At 44.6% G+C, this 20,284-nt stretch overlaps 1 protein-coding gene and 1 long non-coding RNA gene across 3 annotated transcripts in view; both read right to left on the bottom strand.

Annotated features, from left to right (window-relative positions):
- RCAN1 (regulator of calcineurin 1) overlaps positions 1 to 20,284 on the bottom strand; it is an 88,170-nt gene that overhangs the window by 12,702 nt on the left and 55,184 nt on the right. The window lies entirely within an intron of this gene.
- Positions 15,408 to 20,284, bottom strand: part of LOC109446640 (uncharacterized) — a 31,319-nt gene continuing 26,442 nt past the window's right edge. The window contains exon 3 of one of the 2 annotated variants that reach the window (XR_002137247.2): positions 15,408 to 15,613. This is a non-coding gene — a long non-coding RNA (uncharacterized LOC109446640). Of the gene's footprint in view, positions 15,614 to 18,060; positions 18,487 to 20,284 lie in introns of those variants that run through there. The other variant, XR_012493963.1, reaches the window with a different exon arrangement.

Here is a 20,284-nt window from a genome sequence, read left to right as displayed (position 1 = left end):
GAGGGAAAGCGCGTTGCGGGTGGATGGGTGAAGGAGGTCCATTGTATGGTGCTGGATGGTAACTAGACCTTTGGGGGTGATCACTTTGTAGTGAATACAGATGTTGATTTGTAATGTTATACACCTGAAACTTATATAATAATAATAAAAAAAACAACGACAAGTCCAAACTAACCTCTAGTGACCAAAAGCAAATCAGTAATTGCCTGGAGCCAGGGTTGGAGGGAGGTATGGCCTGTAAAGCGACAGTAAAAGTCTTTTGGGGGCGATGAAAAGCTTGTCTTGATTTTAAGTGGAGATTTCACAGGAGTATAGAACTGTCAAAACTAAATTGTACACTTTAAGTTTATGAAATTTATTTTACATGCATTATTCCCCAATAAAGTTGGTAAGAAAACAAAAATAAAAAGTCTTTCCTACTTGTATATACTTTGTGGTCTGGGAGACAAGTGCATTCTTGCTTTTTGTCGGTTCGATGGATATGAATGATTTGAAGGAAGCAGAGCCAACTGCAATGTGTCATTAAAACTCTTGAAAAGCATACCAAAAATTGCACTCAGAATAGTAAGACTGAAACCAGAAATTAAAGGACGAATGAAATGCTTTAGTCAACTGAAAGCTTTAGATGTTTTGCATTTCTTCCCTTCACACCATAAAAGTTTTAAATGAATCTCTTTAACCTGCATTTGCTTCCAAGCAGTGAGAGCATATTTTCATTAAGACGTTTCTATTTTCAGCGAGGAAAAATTGAGGTTTATGTTGAAGTCCATCATTCCCATTACAGCATTCCTAAAGTATTGTTAGGATGACCTCAGCATGCCCATTTAGACACCCCAAGGACGTTACAATTTCGCCAAGAATGTGCCGCCGGTGAAACTTTCTACCAAATAACCAGACAGGGAAACTGAGTTTTGACTTTGTTGTGCAAACCAAAGCAGAGTGAAGAATGAGGAAATTTGCGTAAGATCTCCTGGTTAGGAAAATGACTTGCCTGATGGAGATAAAAGTTGTCAGTGCGTTTATCTGGAATGCTAATAAAGCTTGCTTTTTAGTAGAGCTTTTAGCTTCTGAGATAATGGAATAGCTTTGTTATTATACCGTATTTGTAGCCCTTCCGTCTATAATCTGGAGCATTGTTCCCCCAATTGAAGCTGCAATTCAAAAGGAAAACATGCGGGCTCTTTCCCTCACTCATCTTTATCGTTTCTCTGTCTAAAAGCTGTTATTCACTGAGGAGAGTGTCCTTATAAACTGGGTTAGCATCAAATTTGGGGTTTTGGTGAGGAATGAACAATGTGACATGGGCACAGTCCGTGAAACTATCAGTGGTCGATGCGCATTAGTTGCGTTTCTGTTTCCCATTTCACTGATAAAGATACTGAGATTCAGAGGGGGACACTGCTCAGGGGAGCCAGGTCTCATCCTGGTCTTCCACGCTCATACCATGGACCTATGGCCGTGACCTTTGGTATTGTAGACTAGTTTATTCTTTCATCCAAGCATTGTTCAAAATGAACAAAACAGACAAAACTCCTGCCCTCATGGAGCTTAAATTCTTGAATGGGGAGAAAAGAAAAAGGAAGGAAACAAGAGAAATGGGTAAAACAGACAGTATGTTTAGATACTATCATACCGTGTTTCCCCGAAAATAAGACCTAGCCTGACAATCAGCTCTAATGCATCTTTTGGAGCAAAAATGAGTATAAGACTTGGTCTTATTTTACTATAAGACCGGGTCTATAATATAATATAATATAATATAATATAATATAATATAATATACCGGGTCTTATATTAATTTTTGCTCCAAAAGACGCATTAGAGCTGATTATCCGGCTAGGTCTTATTTTCGGGGGGAAACGGTAAGTGTTGTGAATAAGGCAGAGGAGAAGTAGGAAACGTTGGGAAAGGAGACGTTGAAAGACCAGTCAGGTAAGTGGTCTCTGAGCGATTACATATGTATCACACCTGAAGGGAGTGGGGGAGTGAACCAGGGGGTACTGGGGGGCAGGCCCAGGGAACAGAAGGGACAAAGGCCTCAGGTAGGAGAACGCTAGCAGGCTGAGGGTGGCCGCAGTGGAGGGACACAGAGGAAGTGGTTGGGAACGAGGCCATGAGACGTTAGCCACTGGAAGGGCTCTGGCGTGTATGATGACTGAGGTGGGAGCCATCAGAGGGTTTTGAGCAGAGGAGGGACAGGACCTGGCTTCCCTAACACAGAGCCACTCCAGTGTCTGGGCTCAGAATGAGCAAAGGGACGGGGGGAAGCACGGTGTCCAATGAGGCACGAGGCCTCTAGCTGTGGAGCTTCCAGGCACGCCTTCAGTGGTGCCCGCTTTCCTCAGTTCCCTCAGCTGGCTCCTCCCTTGTCTCTTCTCTACCTGTCAAACTCCTATTCATCCTTTAAAGCCCATCACAAATGCCACTTCTCCAGGAGGCACCCTCCCATCTAAATGTTCTCTCCCTCCTTTAACCCTGGTGACCCCCAGGCTCTCACCACAGTCTGCCTGGTATCCTGGTCCTGTTCTTACTCGGAGATCTCCCCATCGCAATGGGAGCTGCATGAAGACAAAGCTGCTCACTCGGGGGCTGCCTGGAGATGCGGATAAATGCATGTGAAGTTCAAGGGCTGCACCAGGGGGGCCCATCTGACACAGGAGAAGGGCCAGAATTCCCAAGGCGTCAAAGGGCCATGGCCATTTGTGTCCCTGAATGGAGGGCGGCTGTGTCTGTGGTTTGAGCAAAGGTCGTGCCATTCCGACTTGTCAGAGGAGGTGCTGCAGCATTGGTAAAGCACACGTTTGCTCAGTGGGTGCCAGTCACATCCCTGGGTGTGCTTCCTCTGTCCTTGCTGTGGGGCCTCGCAAGATGCCCAGGCACAGGGCTGCCCCATCAGCTGCAGATTCTGAGGCCCCACCCTACGGGACGCCACCGAAGTTTGTGATTCCTCCTGTGGGTCCATGGCAGGAGCCTTGACAATTCTTTGATGTGTCGGCAGAATGTATTCAACTTAATATATGTTCACCTTGTCTATTTTAAAATACCTATTTTTACGGTGTGTTTTATAAGGTGCCCAGTGTAGAGTAGAAACTGCATAGAATTTACAAATAAAATGTTTTTACTGGCAGATGTACTCAAAAATCTTTTATCAGTGAAGACCATAATCAAAAATGTTTGGACATATTTGTCTAAGCAGTACTGTGATTAAATTCCCAACCTTCTTTAGCGTCTTCATAACCAGCAAACGTAAGAAAGAGAACAGGAAACTATTCTTTTTGATCTCTAAAGGAATTTCCACTTTTGTTCCCTTTTTGAGGTGATCAGGGTATAGGCCAAGGGAGCCCAGATTTGAGCTCAGGAATTTATTACGCTTAGCCTTGGCCACAGGGAGGGGCCTCCATTTCAAAGAAAATGTAACACAAAGCAGATAATCTTTTTTTCTGATGGGCTTTGAGGGTTCTCAGCAGAACGCTCTAGACAAAACAGGCAAGTGCTGGTTTCCCAGTACAGAGGATGATGCCTAAGACTGGCAAATCTGAAATGAAAACTGAAACATCTTAAATGAAAGTCACCTTTTCACTTAATAAACATTAATCTGAATTTGCGGCTAACACAGAAGAAACGATACTAACACTAAACGTTAGCCAGGCATGGTTCTCATACTTTGAAAAACATGGAAAAGCATGAAATAGCATTTGCTACTTTGCATAGATTAGTACAAGATAGCATACAAATACTATGCATTTCTGGGATAACACAGAACTTTCAGTTACTTAAATAAAAAATATGGTTGGCTTATTGATGGCCGGAGTGGAAAGGATGGATGCAATGCTGAACATGCTAAACATGTATTTTAGCAATATGGCAATGTGTCCTGTTAAAGCTTCTAGTGGAAATAAAGAACAATTACAATCATTAAAGAAAGAAAAAAAAGGAAGGAAGGAAGAAAAGAAGTGAGATAAAATAAAATGAAATAAAATAAAATAACCAAAGGATTGGGGAAAAATAAAGAGGAAGTGTGAACTCAGATTGATACTTTAAGAGAGGTCACAGTTCCTGTAAGATTTCATCTTGTTTGTTAAATTCCATGTGCGCTGGAAATCTCTTTTCCTTATTACCTCAGCTTTTCCTTAGTACATAAAGATTAACCGCTGCTCTGGAACTTCTTGGAAACACACCCCTTGCAGTGCTTAAGATGGAGAAATAGCCATAGGTCAAATCAAAACTATACTTAATGACTTGGAGACCAGCAGCTGTGGGCTAAGGGAGGTAGCATTTATGTAGAGATGACTGGGGCCAGAGGCACCTTAATTAATCATTCCTTCTTTGCTCTCTTTCGTCTATTCCTCTCCAGACCCACCTTGCTTTAATTAGTGATTTTCACGTCTGCTTTGATGGCATTCTCGGGCAGAGGCACAATCCTGCGGTGACTGGGAAGCCTGGGCGAGAACTGTTGTACAAGACTGGGCTGGTGCCTGTCGGCTACATGCTCATCTGTCACCAGCACCTGCTCGGCGCTCATTCCAGCACGAAACAGCTTTCACAACCCTATACTGATTCATTCCCATCAAGCAAATCCCTTTACATTCAAAGCTGAGTTCTACTTGCTGGCGTTCACGCTGACAAACAAGCCCTTGTTCCTTATTTGTCATGTTCCATACTCATCTCGGAAGAAGTGACACAACTAAATCCTGGCCAGGATGTGTGCTGCTGCAAGGCCTAGAGGCCGGATCTCATTCTGGTAGGTTCTTCCAGGGAACCTGGGGATGAATTGATGTCCCTGTCAATACCGGAGGGTAACGGGCTAAATGTAAGTAGAAGATGAAAAGAGGAGAAGGCCACAGAGAAAAGGAAAAAGAATGGGGGAAAGTTGTGACCTGTGAATCTTTTTTATTTTTTATTTTATTTTATTGGGGAATATTGGGGAACAGTGTGTTTTTCCAGGGCCCATCAGCTCCAAGTTGTTTTCCTTCAATCTAGTTGTGGAGGGCGCAGCTCACTGGCCCATGTGGGAATTGAACTGGCAACCCTGTTGTTCAAAGCTCGCACTCGAACCAACTGAGCCACCCAGCTACCCAGAAACCTGTGAATCTTTAATACCAGACATAAACACATTTGTTGATAACTTTTCTATGCAGAGTTTGTATCCACACCCAATTAAAAAACCCAGGAGTCAGCTCAGAACTCATTTTTCACGAAGTTCAGGAGAAGAGTGTGCTATGCCCTCTTACTCTTTCTGTTCCCACCCATGGGCCCCTTTTCCTTCTCTGTAGTTGAGAAGGTATCACCAGGGCCATAGCATATGCTGTTTCTACATGTACACTGCCTTCTTCGCTGATTATTTAGAAGTCTGATAAGTCCCATGCGAAGTATATTCTGTCATCTGCATGAGGGTAACACAGTGATTCAAAACATACTTAAAAAAACAAGGAACTTTTAATATAACCACGAAACCAACAAGACCCCGCCACAACTTGGATATTGACCCTTGCCATCAAAAAAGAGAACACTTGTGCCAACTTTATTGGGAAAATGTGGGCCCTCATGTCACGTGACTAAACGTGGGCAGCTTCTTTGCCTCAGAGCGTCTGAGGTGTAAGAGCGGCCCTCTTTCCAGCAGGTTTAGAACGGCCAGGTGAGTTCACCGGTTGTGAATTGGCAGCTCCCCAACATTAAAAAAAACTAGTTGTCAATACTTGAAAATTGGGAGGTTTCACACGGATAGAATTTCTGGCTGCTCTGGGGAAAAGAAAGAAAGATGTGGCAATTCGGGGCTCAGAGGCCCATGTGGCTTCGGGTGAACCTGTGGCTAAACACGTGCTCTCAAACACCCACGGCCCCATCCTCCCTGACCCCAAAGGCATTTGAATTTTGACCCTGTTTTTATTTAGTAAGTCATCAAAAATAGTTGCCTACTGTGAGCCAGGCACTGTGAGTGGTAGGGGTATACACATGGCAGCTCACACATCCATCCCCATGGTACAAAAGGTGCTATGTCAAATAATCTTTAGAGAATGTATTTAAAGACCATGTCCCTCACTCCCCATACAGCAATTCTTTAGGTTTTTTTTGTTTTGTTTTGTTTTTTTCTGGCCGCTTCACTGGTCCCAATTTCCACGGGTGATTCCCGAGTGCTTGCAGGATGTTCTTCCCTACTCCTGAAATTATACTGTAATGCAAGTGAACGGTGGAGACATTATTCTAGGGATGACCTAGATTCTGCTCAAACGTTTATGAATCACAGTTGGTTTCTTCTGTAATTGTTAGTAAGATGTGGTTGGGCCACCCCACGGAGGCGGACCATATGGCAGAGAATCTGAAACTGAATACACTACAGAGATGTCTATGGAACAGGCTTATGATGAATGGCGGCAGAAAGGTTTTGACACGACGGACAATGGAAGACATGGTGAGAAAAATGATCCGAAAGTAGACGGAGATCCAGGGATTTTCAGGGTGAGGTTTATTTTCAGGGTTGTTTTTGATAGTTTTTTAAAAGACCATTTTGAGAAGATAGCATTTTGAAGTGCTCTTGTAAAAATCTAGGCTAGTCTGATCAATCTCAGGTTGACGTAACTGTCGGGAAGATCGTGCCTACCATCATCCTTTTCAGAAACCCTCCCAGTGAGTTGGGGCTACCCTGGGCTCTTTCATACTGAGGGAGGTCATGGTGAAACTACTGCCCTCGTGTGAAATTATGTGGCATATACAGTGACCCACTGCTGGCGTCTGCTGCGCCCTCCCCTCCCCCAACCTTCCAACTAATCAATAAACCCAACAGGTACTGGCTGCTTCCAGACTGTGGTCAGTTCTTGTGCAGGACGTTTATCAGGGTGTGCTTTTGGGATAGCACCCAGGGAAGGGCGGGCAGGGGAGGGGAGAAAATGGGACCGAGCAGAAGGAGAGTGGAGCTACCATGTGGGCCCAGTGGAAGCCTCCCTGGCCCCGTGGGGAGTTCTGAAGATGGGACGACCCTACTTAGAACACAAGCACTGGGGCTTGATGTGCCCGCATTGGTCGGCTATGGGACCAGTGGCTACCTTGAGAAGGGGGAGGGAAGGACGTAGAAAGATGGCTCTCCTCAGCCAAAGTAATCTGCAGGTGGGGGCGACTGCCAAGGGCAGCTGGGAGGCAAATCCTTTATTCCTGAAGGGACCTGGGGTGTGTCACAGTATCCACCAACCAATCAATCAACCAACCAACTAACCAACCCATCGACCAGACCTAAGTTCGAAGATTTGTACCCCATGTTAACCATCGAAAATTTCTCCCAAATATGACAGACTTTGAAGTGGACACCACGAAAATACTACTGATTCCACTCCAGATCTGAGCTCATCTGGCCATGTAAGGCACTTCAAAAGGAATATGGTAAAATAAGTAGTAAACTCAATAGCTTAAACTTTCGTTATAAACCGGCTCAACTCAAACCCTGAATACTGACCCAACACGTTCACTCCTAGGAGTTTGTTCTAAGGAAATTCTCCTGGCTATGGGCAAAGAGTTAGATGCCAATACATTCGCTGCATTGTTGCTTATGCAAATAACAGACTAGAAACAACCTAAACGTCCAATCAGTGACCAGCTAATAAACACAATGAAGCCATTCCACAGAACCACTCACACTCAGGAAGTGAAAACTATCCGATGACATGAAAAGATGTTCACAACTTGCTGTTCAGAGAAAAATGCAGGTTACAAAGCAATGTTTGTTGCCGTGACTCCATTTGGGTGAAAAGGAAAAATATACATGGTAGTATTAAAGATCTCCTATTTTTGCTTATTTGGATTTACTAGAACTTCCACAATGAACATTTCTTCCTTTTATAATAACAAAAATGCTTTTCTCTTTCCCCTCCCCCCACTATTTTATGTCAATGGCCACAAAAACCATAGTTAACAGACACTATTAACTAGCTACATAAGGTTAAAGGTTAGTCGGAGAGGAAATTTACACCTCTTTTTGCATAGAGATCGGGTCTCATGGCCTTTAATTTCTTTGCACTGTATTTGTTCGGCGCAATTCCCAATCCTGGTGTTTTTAACCCATTAATATTTTGGAGTGCCAACTGTTGAAAGAATTCCATTTCTTACCTTTCTTACCTAATGCTTTGAAAAACAGGGATGTCACCACAAAACATTTATTTTGCTTTTCTGTGATAATCTCTCCTGTCAACAGTGTTTATCTGGTGAAATGCCCAACTATTTAGTTGTGTCGACAGCTCCTCACTAGGCTGTCTGCCTGCCAGGAGACAGTCGTGATTCTGTCCTGTTCCGTCAGTGGGTGGCTGGGTCAGGTTCTACTTTAGTGTGAGCTGGTCTCACACAGCACATTCTGGAGGCTCTGAAGGGTGGCCAGCAGAGGATATCTGATGTTCTTCAGAAAAATCTCCCTATCTTGAAAATGACTCCCGTGCAATGCCTTTTCTGAGCAAAACTATCACATTCTTTCTTGTCACTGCCATATCCCCACATCTACTCCTTCCACATCTGCGTTGTTTTCTCCATTCTTCTTGCTGTCCCAGGATCACACCAGGTCTTTTCTTGTTGGGATGGTCCTACCCTCTGCATCTCCCTTTTAAGAAGACTGCAATGTTATCTAATGATTTTTTTCCCCATTGCAGCATTAACGATGACAGCTGTTTAATGGATAAGACCTCCCAGCAAATTTATATCTAATCAGCACATTCTGGAGATCTAAATCTCAGCCCCAAAGGAATGTATCACTAAGGGGAAAATTCCAGGCAGCAACCAGTTATAGCGGAAAATTCCCTGGACAGGTGGGCTCTTGTGGGGCCAGGTGCTGCCTACCTGGAGATGACACACATACTTTTTGAGCACCTACAATGAGCAGATTTGTGGGTGACTGTTTGGGGTTAAGAACTGACTTCCAAGCCTAAAGGAAAACCACTCATTTGTTCATTCATTCAACCACCATTCATGAAGGATCTGCTATGTGCCTTCTCCAACTCCATGACTGGGTCAAATTACACCTATTACACATTCTCACAACACTGGGAACCTCTAGTTTTTAGCATTTTTCACATTTTAATTGGTTTCCTCCACTAAACTAAGTGCTGCAGACCAAGCCATGGACCCTGGAACACTTAAGACCCTCTATAAATATTTGTTGAATGAATGCATGCAGCTGAGTATCTGACTCTTCACTGGAGATGCAAAGAGCAGCAAGGCATAGCCACTCCTTCAAAAAGCTCATTGTCGAATAAATCGAGAAACACTTACTAAGCCATGAGCAGGTGCTCAGTGCTCTACCACCGGTTTCAGTGACCCAGACACAGTGCCTGCCCCACATGCGCTTAACCTTGGAGCTTGGGAGACGAGACACACACGGCAGCTCCAGTGACAACATAATAGAAATGATCTCCGTCCTGTGTTGCAGATGAAAAGAGCTCAGGGGGTGATCAGTGCAGACTAGTCCAGTATGGAATGACCCTGTCGCGATAAACACTTAGCCCTGTGACAAAGGCCTTGAAAATAGGGTTAGATTTCACATGGGTAGGAAAGGGATACACCCCTGTGTTTTCTCATTCCTACATCCTTTTACATTCCTAAAAGGGTGTTAGGAAAGTGAACATTTCTTTCATCCACCATCATGCAGAATTAAATAATGCGCTGCTTGAAGGACATACGTACTTTACTCATATTGAACAAATTTCTTTGACTGCCTGTATTTTTGCATGGCACTGGTTAAATGCTAACATTTGTTAATCTGATGTAGATTTCTCGGGAAATCCTACTTTGGTATACTTTGATTTATTTCTAAAAATACAAACAATTCATGCAACACACGTGGCCACATTTTTAGGATTTTGATAAGAACATCAAAATAAGTAAATGAATATGTTAGACAAAAATCTTTTGTCATGTTATACATCTGTATTTGGGCTCAGGGAGTCATGTATCCATAAGTGTGGGAGGGCTGGAGAGGGTGCAGGGAGATACAATAAAGACAATTCTGGCAGACTGAGTTTTCTGGAGATGGCTGCCACAACATTTCCCATCCCCCGTGCTCTTCTAGAACCTCGCCATTCCCCCATCAAGAGGAGAGGTGTATGTCCCCTGCCCTTGAACATGAGAGGGCCTTTGTGGGTGCATCAACCAATACGATATGGTGGAAATGACACCCATAACCTCCGAGGCTAGGTCACAAAAAGCTGTGAACTTGTGCCTTGTTCTCCTGGAAGCCAGTCACCATGTTGTCAGGAAGCCCACGCAGCTTGCAGGGAGGCAGGCCCACGTGGAGAGGAGCTGAGGCCTCTGGCCCAAAGCCCTGGCTGAGCTCCCAACTGACAGGCAGCACAACTTGCCAGCTCTGTGAGTGTGACGTCTTGAGAGTGGGTTCTCCGGTCGCCAGCCAACGAAGGGGAGAAGAACCATCTCTGCATGGATTGTAGACTCATGAGAAAACTAAATAATTGCTGCTCTCTCAAGCCACTAAGTTTTGGGCGGTTTGTTTCACAGCAGTAGTAACTGGAATAACATTTCGGAGATGGAGAGAAGTGACAAGGCCTTGTTACTAATTAGACTTGGAAAGTCAGGAAGGAAAAACCAAAGTAATTAAGTGCTTTTCCACCTGAGACCAGAGGAGAGTAGCGTCGTTGATAGGGGCAGTGGGAGAGCAAGGAAGGGCAGGCTAGGGGTTGAGGCGGGGCTGGTGAGTTCGGATTCTTGCCATATGTATATATTCAGACATATTTTATATAGTGTGCATGGCTGCTTTTTACCTGTGCATCTATGAGAGGCACATAACAGAGTAGGAAAGAGCATGGACTCTGGAGCCAGACGACCTGGGTTTGAACGCTGGCGCTGCCAGTTCTTAGCTGTGTGACCTCGGGTGACGTTCTTCACTCCTATGTGCTTCAGTTTCTTTGTCTGTAACAGGACAATAACAGAACCTATCTCATACAGTTGTGGCACTTACTGAGCTAATGTCTAAACAGGGCTTGGCACGTAGGAAGTTTTGGAAAGTGTTTGCTATTTGCAAACGTGTGTCTTACATGGTGGTGGGGCAGGCTGAAGCATTGCTTCTCAAAGATGTTCACATCCTCATCCCTGGAACCTATGAATATGTCACCTGATGTGGCTGAAGGGACATTGCAGATAGGATTAAGTTAAGGACCTTGAGATCAGAGATGACCTTGGATTGTTGGTGGCAGGGGGCTGGAGGTGATCCCAAGGTCCTTATAAGGGGGGAGGCAGGAGGGTCAGAGTGGGAGAACAAGATGTGATGATGGAAGCAGAGATTATAGTGATGAAGGCCAATGAGCCGAGGAATGCCACAGCTTCTAGCGCCTGGAGGAAAGAACGAGCCCTGCCTACACATTGCTCTTAGCTCACTGAGACTGAGTTTGGAGTCTCAGCCACTAAATTGGTGGTAATTTGTTATAGCGGCACTAGGAAAAGAATCTAGATTTTACTCTTGGGAAAGATAGCTCTACAGAACATGGAGCAGATGGAGCAATGACAGGATGGCTTGCGGAATCAGTCAGTTACTCTCCATTTCCTCTCCTCCAGATTTAGCCTTGGTGGGACATTTTCTCTTGAGTCTTAGCATGGCCTAGTGGCCGAGGCCCCAGCTCATGCATCAGGTTGACCTGGCTGTGAGCAACGGCCCTAGCCCTCGGTCAGCTGGTGCCCACCAGCAAGGGCACAGTGGTCACTCACAGCCAGAATCTGTCCTGATTGGCTTGGCGTCCCTTCTAATTGGTCAGTGTCTATGAGGTACTAGTTGCTATATATTTTGAGTATTGCCTCTAGACTTAAAATTCTGAGTTTCCTCGTCTGTAAGTTAAGCACAGTCTAAGTCAAAGGTTATGGAATTAGTGTAAGTAGTTCTCAGACTGTGATTCCCAGAGCAGCAGCGTCTCACGACCTGGAAACGTGTTAGACGTGCAAAATTTTGCCCCACCTACTGGAGTCAGCAGGATTCTAAAATGGCACCAAGATCCCACTCGCTGGTTGACCCATCCTCTGTAATCCCCAGGCCTGGGGCCTTGATGGATTTATCCCATGATTAGGTCATTTTATGCAGCACAGTTTGTGGAAGTGAGACTGTCTAGGCTGAGCCCTTAAAGGGACCACACTCTTTCTGATGTCAGAGATTGGAGGTGAGAGAGATTCTCCATTGCTGGCTTGAAGATGGGGCGTAGGGGGGTGGTGGTGGTGGCAAGGAATGTGAGTGGAGGAGCTAGGGTAGCCCCATAAGGAAACGGGGATCTGAATATGTGTGAAAGCAGATTCTTGTCCAAGCCTCCGGACAAAAATGCAGTCCAGCTGATGACAGATTCCAGCCTAGTATGACACTGAGCAGAGAACCCAGTCACGTCACTTCTGACTACAGACCTGTCAGCTAATAAATGGGTGTTGTTAAACCTCTAAATTTGTGGTATTTCATTAGGCAACTATGGGATATATTTACTGAACCAGAAGCTCTGGGTTTTAACAAGCCCTCCGGACAACTGGGTGCACACTGGAATTTGAACACCTCTGGTGTGTGTAAAGGGAGCAATCAGGTTGGGTGAACTGCAGCTGCGGCTGTTGGGTCACTATGTGTCCTGAGGATCTTATGGCTCTTTTACTGCATTTGAAAACAATTTAAAAAGAACAAAAGAAAAAATATCTTCCAGGCTTACCCTTTTAGGTGTAAGATCAGACTGACATTCTACGAACACCAGACAAGGGGGCCACACAAAATTCCCTTTTCCCCTTTAACTTAAGGATCAAAGGCAGCTAGAGCTAAACTAATAAAGTACCTACAGAAGAAAAGTTTAATGGAAGTGGGTCGGGAAAGGGGGGGCCCTATCCCATACTCTGAGAGGCTGCAAACAGGGAGAGGTTGGCCCAAGTCTCTGAAGCTATGAAAACAGGGTCTACCTGATAGGGTAGCTATGAGAATGTAGAGAACATACACACAGGGCTCAGCACACAGCCTGGCACTTAGTAGGTGTACAGTCAGAGTGAACTGGTATCCATTCCCCTTCTTCTCCCTCCAGTTCATCCTTCTGCACACTTCTCATTTCTTCCAATTTTTTTTTCTGACTTTTTTTGATTGGTGTTAGGCATGGTTTATCTTTCTCCAGAAAAATAAATTTATTTTTTATCTGTATGTGTCTTTATACTTAAATTGGTTTTCTTGGAGACAGCATATAGTTGGGTGTTTTGTTTTTTTTATCCACTCTGATAATCTCTGTCTTTTAATTGGTGCATTTAGACCACTGACGTTCAAAGTGATTACTGATTTAGTTGGATTAGCATCTACCATATTTATGACGGTTTCTGACTCTTTTTTAAATCTCTGCCTGTTTCTTCTCACCAACCTTCCTCCCACCTCTCTGGTTCGTTCCTGAGCCATCCTCCATCCCTCCTCCTGTGAGGACTCCTCCACTTGAGGCTGCCCTGAGGGCCCTGTGGATGCCCAGGGGTGCTTTCAGGTAAGCTCGGGGAAGCCTGCTTCTCAGAACGATGGCTGAGAGCCCCACCAGTTCTCTGCGTGCTGCTTGATGGCAACAGGACCTGGCAGACCAGGAGGCAGACATGCCTTAGGATGCATTCTGGAAGGCGAGCCTCAGAAAGCACCTCACGCAGCCCTCTTCTGTGAGACCTTCTGAACGCGGGCATTCGGAAACGGCCTGTCCTTCTCTTCCTGTGCGGCCTCCCGTGGCCTCCATTTGCTCTCAGGAGAAACCCAGCAGATTGAGCTCTCACTGCGGGTCCCACGCTCGCCCGGGCTGGGCCCCCCCCCGTGCTGACCCATCAGCGCTCCCCAGACCTGCCTTCACGCTGGACAGTCGTCATTTATGCTGCTTCCCCTGCCTGGAGCACCTCTCAGTTCCCACTAGAAGAACCATTGAAATATCACTCCTCGGAGAAGTTGGCCCTGGCCCCTCGGACGCGGTTAAGTTCTCTGTTAAGCACGCCTTTTCCTTCCTGGCACATATGACAACAGTTACGGGCCCTGGGTTTAGGCCTGGAAAATGACCCTGCTGTGATCTGCATACTTCCACGTCTAGCCCCGTTCTGGGTACTCAGGGAATGGCTTCATGACTATCTGTTGGCTGAATGTCTAAATGAATTAATGATCACAGTTTCTGTAAACTCCAAAATACTGATCTAAAAAGAAGGATTTAGGAAAAAAAAGAAAAAGAAAAGGTAATTGGCACCTTTTTAAACTTGTAAATGTGTGGGAGAAAATCTGATTTTAGGATTTTGGTCTGCCCCAGTCATTTGACAAGCATTCGCTGAGCATCTGCCCTGTGTGGGGAGCCACGCTGGTCCCTGGGAGAGGGACCATGTGAGTGAGACAGGGCCTTGCTCTTTGGAAGCACCCACTTTAGGTTGGAGTAACTGTCCTTCAAGTCTTAGCAAACAGCAGTGTGAGAGATGTGTGCCAAAGAAAAGGGAGCACCGAGTGCCTCTTAAAGGCTATGGATGTGAAGTTGAAGGCCAGGAAGGCGTTAGACAGATGGCGCCATTTATACGTGACTTTATGTTGACAAAGCTTAACAGAATTCTCTGGCCTACTGTCAGTGTTGACAGCTGCTGGGACCACCTTTCCTGAGCTCCAGGCCTGCAATCTCGGGCAGGCTGGACTGGCCATCTGCTGTCCAACAACCCCACTGGCTTCTTAGTGGGACATGATCCCTCAGAGAAACCAAAGCAAAGGGCAAAAGCAAAGAAAAGTCACAAGGGCAGCCCCCCATCCCCACGCCTTTCCATGTCACCTCAAGTTTGCTTCTTGCTCTCCTGGGGAGATTGCCGCATTGCACAAGGGGCAGTTTGGGCTGGTCAGCACGTGGTACCCACACTTCTAAACCGGCCAGAGGACAATCTGAGCACCAGCTGGACATTTTCTAAAACAAAGACTGTGTGTGAGTGGACTACATGGGTGAATACAGTCCCGCACAGGAAACTGACTTCAGCAATGACTAAGAAAGTCACTTTTAGAAACGAGGAAGTATAACTTGGGCTTCTTGTGGTTTCTGATGAAAACTGCTACAATGTGGGGCATGGATGAAAGGAAAACCCTGAAAAAATCAGTGTGGACACTCGCTTTGCTCTTCTGCAGAATGAGGGAGCTGAATTAGACGGGAAAGTCCTTTATGTCCTCATGTCTTATGAGCCTCTGATTTCTCTCAGGGTTTCTCAACAGGTACACAAATCACATTTCAGTTGAAACAATTTTTCCTTGTGCAGTCCTGTCCTTGCTTTCTAGACTGTTTAGCAGCCAGCAGGTCCCTTTTTCCTTGCCCCTCCTCCCCCCAATGCCAGCAGCCCCCCACCAGTCACTGCTACAACCCCACTGTCTCTCATGGATTTTCAAATGTCCCTGGGAGGATAACTCTGGGATCTAAAATTAAGCAGGCTTGTTCTAATATCCTAAGAATAGCTCCAGCACGCCAAACACATTCATTTAATTTCTTGTTCAGTAGGAAAGAATGACCTCTTTTAATATAAATCACCTTTGCAACATGTCATTTCAAACAGGTCTGAATCTCAACTGCTTGGCTGAAAAACACATGCAGAAATGTTGAAAGATTTCGGTCCATCTTGAATAAATGAAATCCCTCACAGATACCACACACTCTTTGATCACCTGAAGGATAGTAAAAGAAAGTGATTTACAGATATAAAATGGAGAACAACAAACATTTCAGTGACTCAGAAAATGGCTAGAAGTCACATCAGGCAAAAATTCACTTTTTTCCATTAAAAAGAAAAATGAAAAAACAAAAACCCAGCCTAATAACAACATCCTGCTCCAAACATTCGCAGGCAGAGAACTTGCTAAAATGTTGGCTCTAAGGAGAAATGACATAAACATATTGACTCTATGTACTTGTTTGCTGTTTCTTCCTTATATTAGTATTTTTTTATTTGTATGGAGATACCATTTTTTTTTTGTTTCAAAGTAAATAGGCTTTAACTTAAAATCACTTACTAGTAAAACTGAGCATTAACGATTTTAAAATCTCAATAATGCTGCTAATATATCATCAACGGGTGTATAACTACTATTTACTTCAGAAGCTGATGCAAAGGAGATACTACAAACCTGAGGGTGAAAGAAAACTCCTTGCTTACGAGTAAAACCATCTTTGTAATTTGAAGACAAACACAGTGTCCTCAAACACCAATAAGCAAATAAGTTATTAGGACTCTTGAACTCAGAACGAGCAGAGGGCACAGGCGGCTTGCACAGCACCAGGAACTGAAGACTAGCAGGAAGCAGTTCAGAATAGCAGTGGGGTTTTCCCTGATATGTAGATTTTACAAGAAATGTTCAACTCCACTTGAGATACGGAAAGACAGTGTGTTTTTCCCATTGAAAGGGGAAACAGGAAAGGTATAAGTAGCTAGCCCCATAACTGTGTCCTATCTGGAAAATCAAAACGGTGGAGAAAATGGTTAGTCATAAGTGCGTGACTTACTGAAAATGACTTCTCTGGACTAGCAAGGACATACCTGCATGAATGAACATTCCCCAAACCGCTGCTTGGGGTCCATACTTTTGAAAGGTCTATGAAGTGAGCAAAGCAGTGGATTTGGGGGTGGTATTTTCTTTGGAACCCAAAGGGTCATAGAAAGATTCAAGCCCAGCTGCCTCTGGCCCCCAGAACCCCCAGAACCAAGAAGCAGTGAAGTCAGGGAATGGCTCCAGCCCAGGCCTGGGGACTCCTTGCATGTCGAGAGAACGGAGCATTTCCAGTGGAGCCAAGAGAAGACCGTTCATGTGCAGCCAGGTTGTTCCTTAGGCCTACTGCTCTCTGTACACCATGCAACCAACCCCCTCACAACCCCTTTTCATCTGCTCCTAGAGGCAAAAACCCCTAGGAGCAGAGAATTTGGGGAAAAAAATAGTCCCAGCAGAAAAAGTAAAAACCTCTCAGAAAGAGGCCAGGAGAATAAGATCAGGTACTTGGCCCATTGCTATGGATTGAATTGTGTCACCCACCCTGACTCCCAATTCATATGTTAAAGCCCAAACTCCAGATGTGAAGGTATTAGGAAGTGGGGACTTTGGGAAGTTCAGGTTTAGATAGGCCCTGAGGGTGAGACCCTCATGATGAGATCAGAGTCTTTACAAGAATTGGAAGAGACACCAGAGCTCCCTCCTCTCCACTCCGTGAGGACATAGTTTGCTGTGTCGGCAGCAAGATGCCGCCAGCCATGTTCAAATCAGGAAGACAGCTCTCACCAGCAAGTGACGGCACCGGCACCTCCATCTCAGACATCCCAGCCTCCAGAACCGAGAAATAAACGCCTGTCCCAGACTGTGGTGTTTTGTTACAGCAGCCTGAGCTGACTAAGACTCACTATCACTCAGCTTCAGAACCAGAACTTTAAACCAAAGTCCACGGGTTCTAAGAACATGTTCTTAACAATCACACTTGACTACTTTTTGAGAAGCACTGAATTCAGACATTCAATGCATTTTCATTCCAGTGCACTTTTTGCTTTCAAAGCTACACATGAAATTTGTTTTCCATGGTGAGGTATGTGTTGGCTGGTTAAGAATTTTGAAATTAACTTAGCATATCAATAATCAAAGCAGTCCTCTTAATAAAATGATGCTTCTCTGATTTCTGCAAAAGCTCTTCAATGATTTCTTAAACTGGGAAGGCTGGGTGTTTAGATTTAAAATGAGAAAGTGGAGGTTTCAAAAGGAGGAAAATGATCAAGAAGGTCAAGCCAGTACATGCTCAGGACTTAAATTCTCTTCAATATGGAAAATTTTGAAATAAGGACACAGTGGTTGTTTTTTTTTAGTTTTTTTGTTTGTTTGTTTGTTTGTTTGTTTGTTTTTTGACACAGTGTTTTTAAAACAGCCTTATTGAGATATAATTTAAATACTGTTATGGCACTTTAAAAATATTCAACTATTCTGTGATAAAATTGATATTTGGTTTCATCATGAGAAATATTGTTTTAACTGAAAAACATTATCCATGATCATTTTAAAGCTGTTACGCAATTCTACATCGACCAGTAAATCTATCGTTTAGTGCAGAATGTGCTGGCAGAAGAATGTTAAACTCTGTCTTAGTGCCATCTGAATAAAACTTTATTTCTTCTAAGTTTATGACATAAATTCAAGCAAAGGACTATAACAGAGTATAAAGCAATTACAAAGAAATGCATGCTTTCCCTCGCTGTGCTTGTTCTGTGTGCATTTTGTGTAGGTTTGATGATTTCGCTAAATATCACTGCTAACAAACCGGCATGTTATCGAACACCCAGGAGAGGGACTGTGAGATTTCATTTGCCGGATGCTGGGATGTGACCAAATGGCCTTGTCTGATGTCCTCCTTCATCTGCCTTCTGTCACTCAGGCTCCTTATGGCCTCCATCCTCCATGATGAAAGAAAGCTGTGTGTCTCATGCAGGCCGTTTGTGTCCAGACAGGTGCTGACATGCTGTCAACAGACCTCAAAGGTACCGGGCGCCAGTAGCCATGGTTGCGGCAGCCTGCGTTCAAAAAGGTGAAATATGCTATAGAGGCACTTTCAAGGACAACCTATGACTTTACATAATTGTTGTTTTTCTTTCTTTTTGCAAGCTTCACTTTCTACACTGGCGGTGGTTTAGGTGGTATTCTAATCTGCTTTTGAGTTTGAACATGCATCTACTAGATGACTCACTGTGGTTGCTCAGAAACCAGTATTAGTGGTTGCTGCCTAAGAGCCTCAAAAGGACAGAGTGCAGAGGTAAACTTGGAAAATTAATACTTTCTCACAGGCAGGGTGGTGCTGGTGCCCCTCCAGTCTGCATTAAAACAGGACTGCACAACACCTGCTCTGCTTCCAATACACACACAGCAGAATGGGGCTTCACTCTGCTGATGCCTTGCTCTTGGACTTCCAGATCCACTGGTGGCATCTATAGCAACAGTCCCTAACGGGTTGCCCAGGGTGCAGGAAGATGACAGAGGACGAGGAGGAGGTCGGGGCGTCCACGGCTGATGTCCTCCTGAGTGGAGGTAGCTGTGCAGTGGTTTACCATTGTTATCAGTTCATTCATTCACTCCTTCATCCATTCACTGACTGCCTACCATGGGCTAGGCACGGACTGTGCCAGGAACTGGGGCCCAGAAATGATCCCACCATGGTTCCTTGAGGAGCCAACGGCCCCTCAGAGAGACCTGGCCACCCATCCGACCCCAGGAGCCACTGAACACAGAATCCAGGTATAATTCTGAACCCTGCACCCCCAAGTGCCCCTGCTGGTGGTGGCAGCTGGTAGGCAGCACAATGGTGGATGGTAAAGAGGAACAAGTGGGAAAGGGGGACGCATGGTCAAGGCTCCTAAGTGGCAAGGGTCCAATCTGTTTTCTGTAGAACGTCTCGGGTGTATTTCTGAAGAAGTCTACTCAAGAGGAAAAACCTCTTCAATAACCTAAAATACCCTTTAGAGAATTGTGTCATGCCGTTGCAATTCTTACTTCCACAATAAAATGACAGATGTGCCATCTCCCCACTAAGAGAAAGACAGGCCCATTCTTGAAAAGAAATGGAAGAACTGCAAAATAACCCGACTCGAAGAAATATTAATAGTTTTGCAATTACACAGTGGTTTCTAGAAACTCTGTTATGAGCTGAATTGTGTCCCCCTCAAAATTCACATGTTGAAGTCCTAACCCCCCACATACCTCAGAATGTGACTGGGTTTGGAGACACAGTTTAATTTCCTTTAAAGAGGAAATTAAATTTAAATGAGGCTGTTAGAGTGGGCTCTAATCCTATAGAAATGTGTCCTTATAAGAAGAGGAAACGTGGACACACAAAGGGCAGGCAGAGATGTACACACACAGAGGAAAGACCAATCGAGGTCACTGCAAAAAAATGGCCATCTATAAGCCAAGGAGAAAGGCCTTAGAAGAAATCAATCCTGCTGACACCTTCGTCTTGGACTTACAGCATCCTGAACAGTGAGAAAATGAATTCTGTTGCCTAGGCCATCCAATCTGTGGTATTTTGTTACAGCAGCCCTAGGAAACTATAATAGTACAACTTAAGAGTAGGTAACACTATAAAATGTGTTCATCTTGAACTATCACTCTTTCTAAACATCCTTATATAAGGTCTCTGCAGAAGCACACATTCCTATCTATAGTTTGCCTTAATGTTTTCAAGGAAAAGTCTCTGGAAGAAAACAATTAAGCAGGAATGTAACCACTGCTCCAGTCTACCACTCTCTATATACCCAGATACCTTCAGACACGTTTAGTGGTGTACACGGCGTTTTGCTTATAGCTGATGGGATTCAG

This window comes from Rhinolophus sinicus, linkage group LG01, assembly GCF_036562045.2.
Source record: "Rhinolophus sinicus isolate RSC01 linkage group LG01, ASM3656204v1, whole genome shotgun sequence".
Lineage (NCBI taxonomy): Eukaryota > Metazoa > Chordata > Mammalia > Chiroptera > Rhinolophidae > Rhinolophus > Rhinolophus sinicus.
This window is presented reverse-complemented; position numbering and strand designations above follow the sequence as displayed.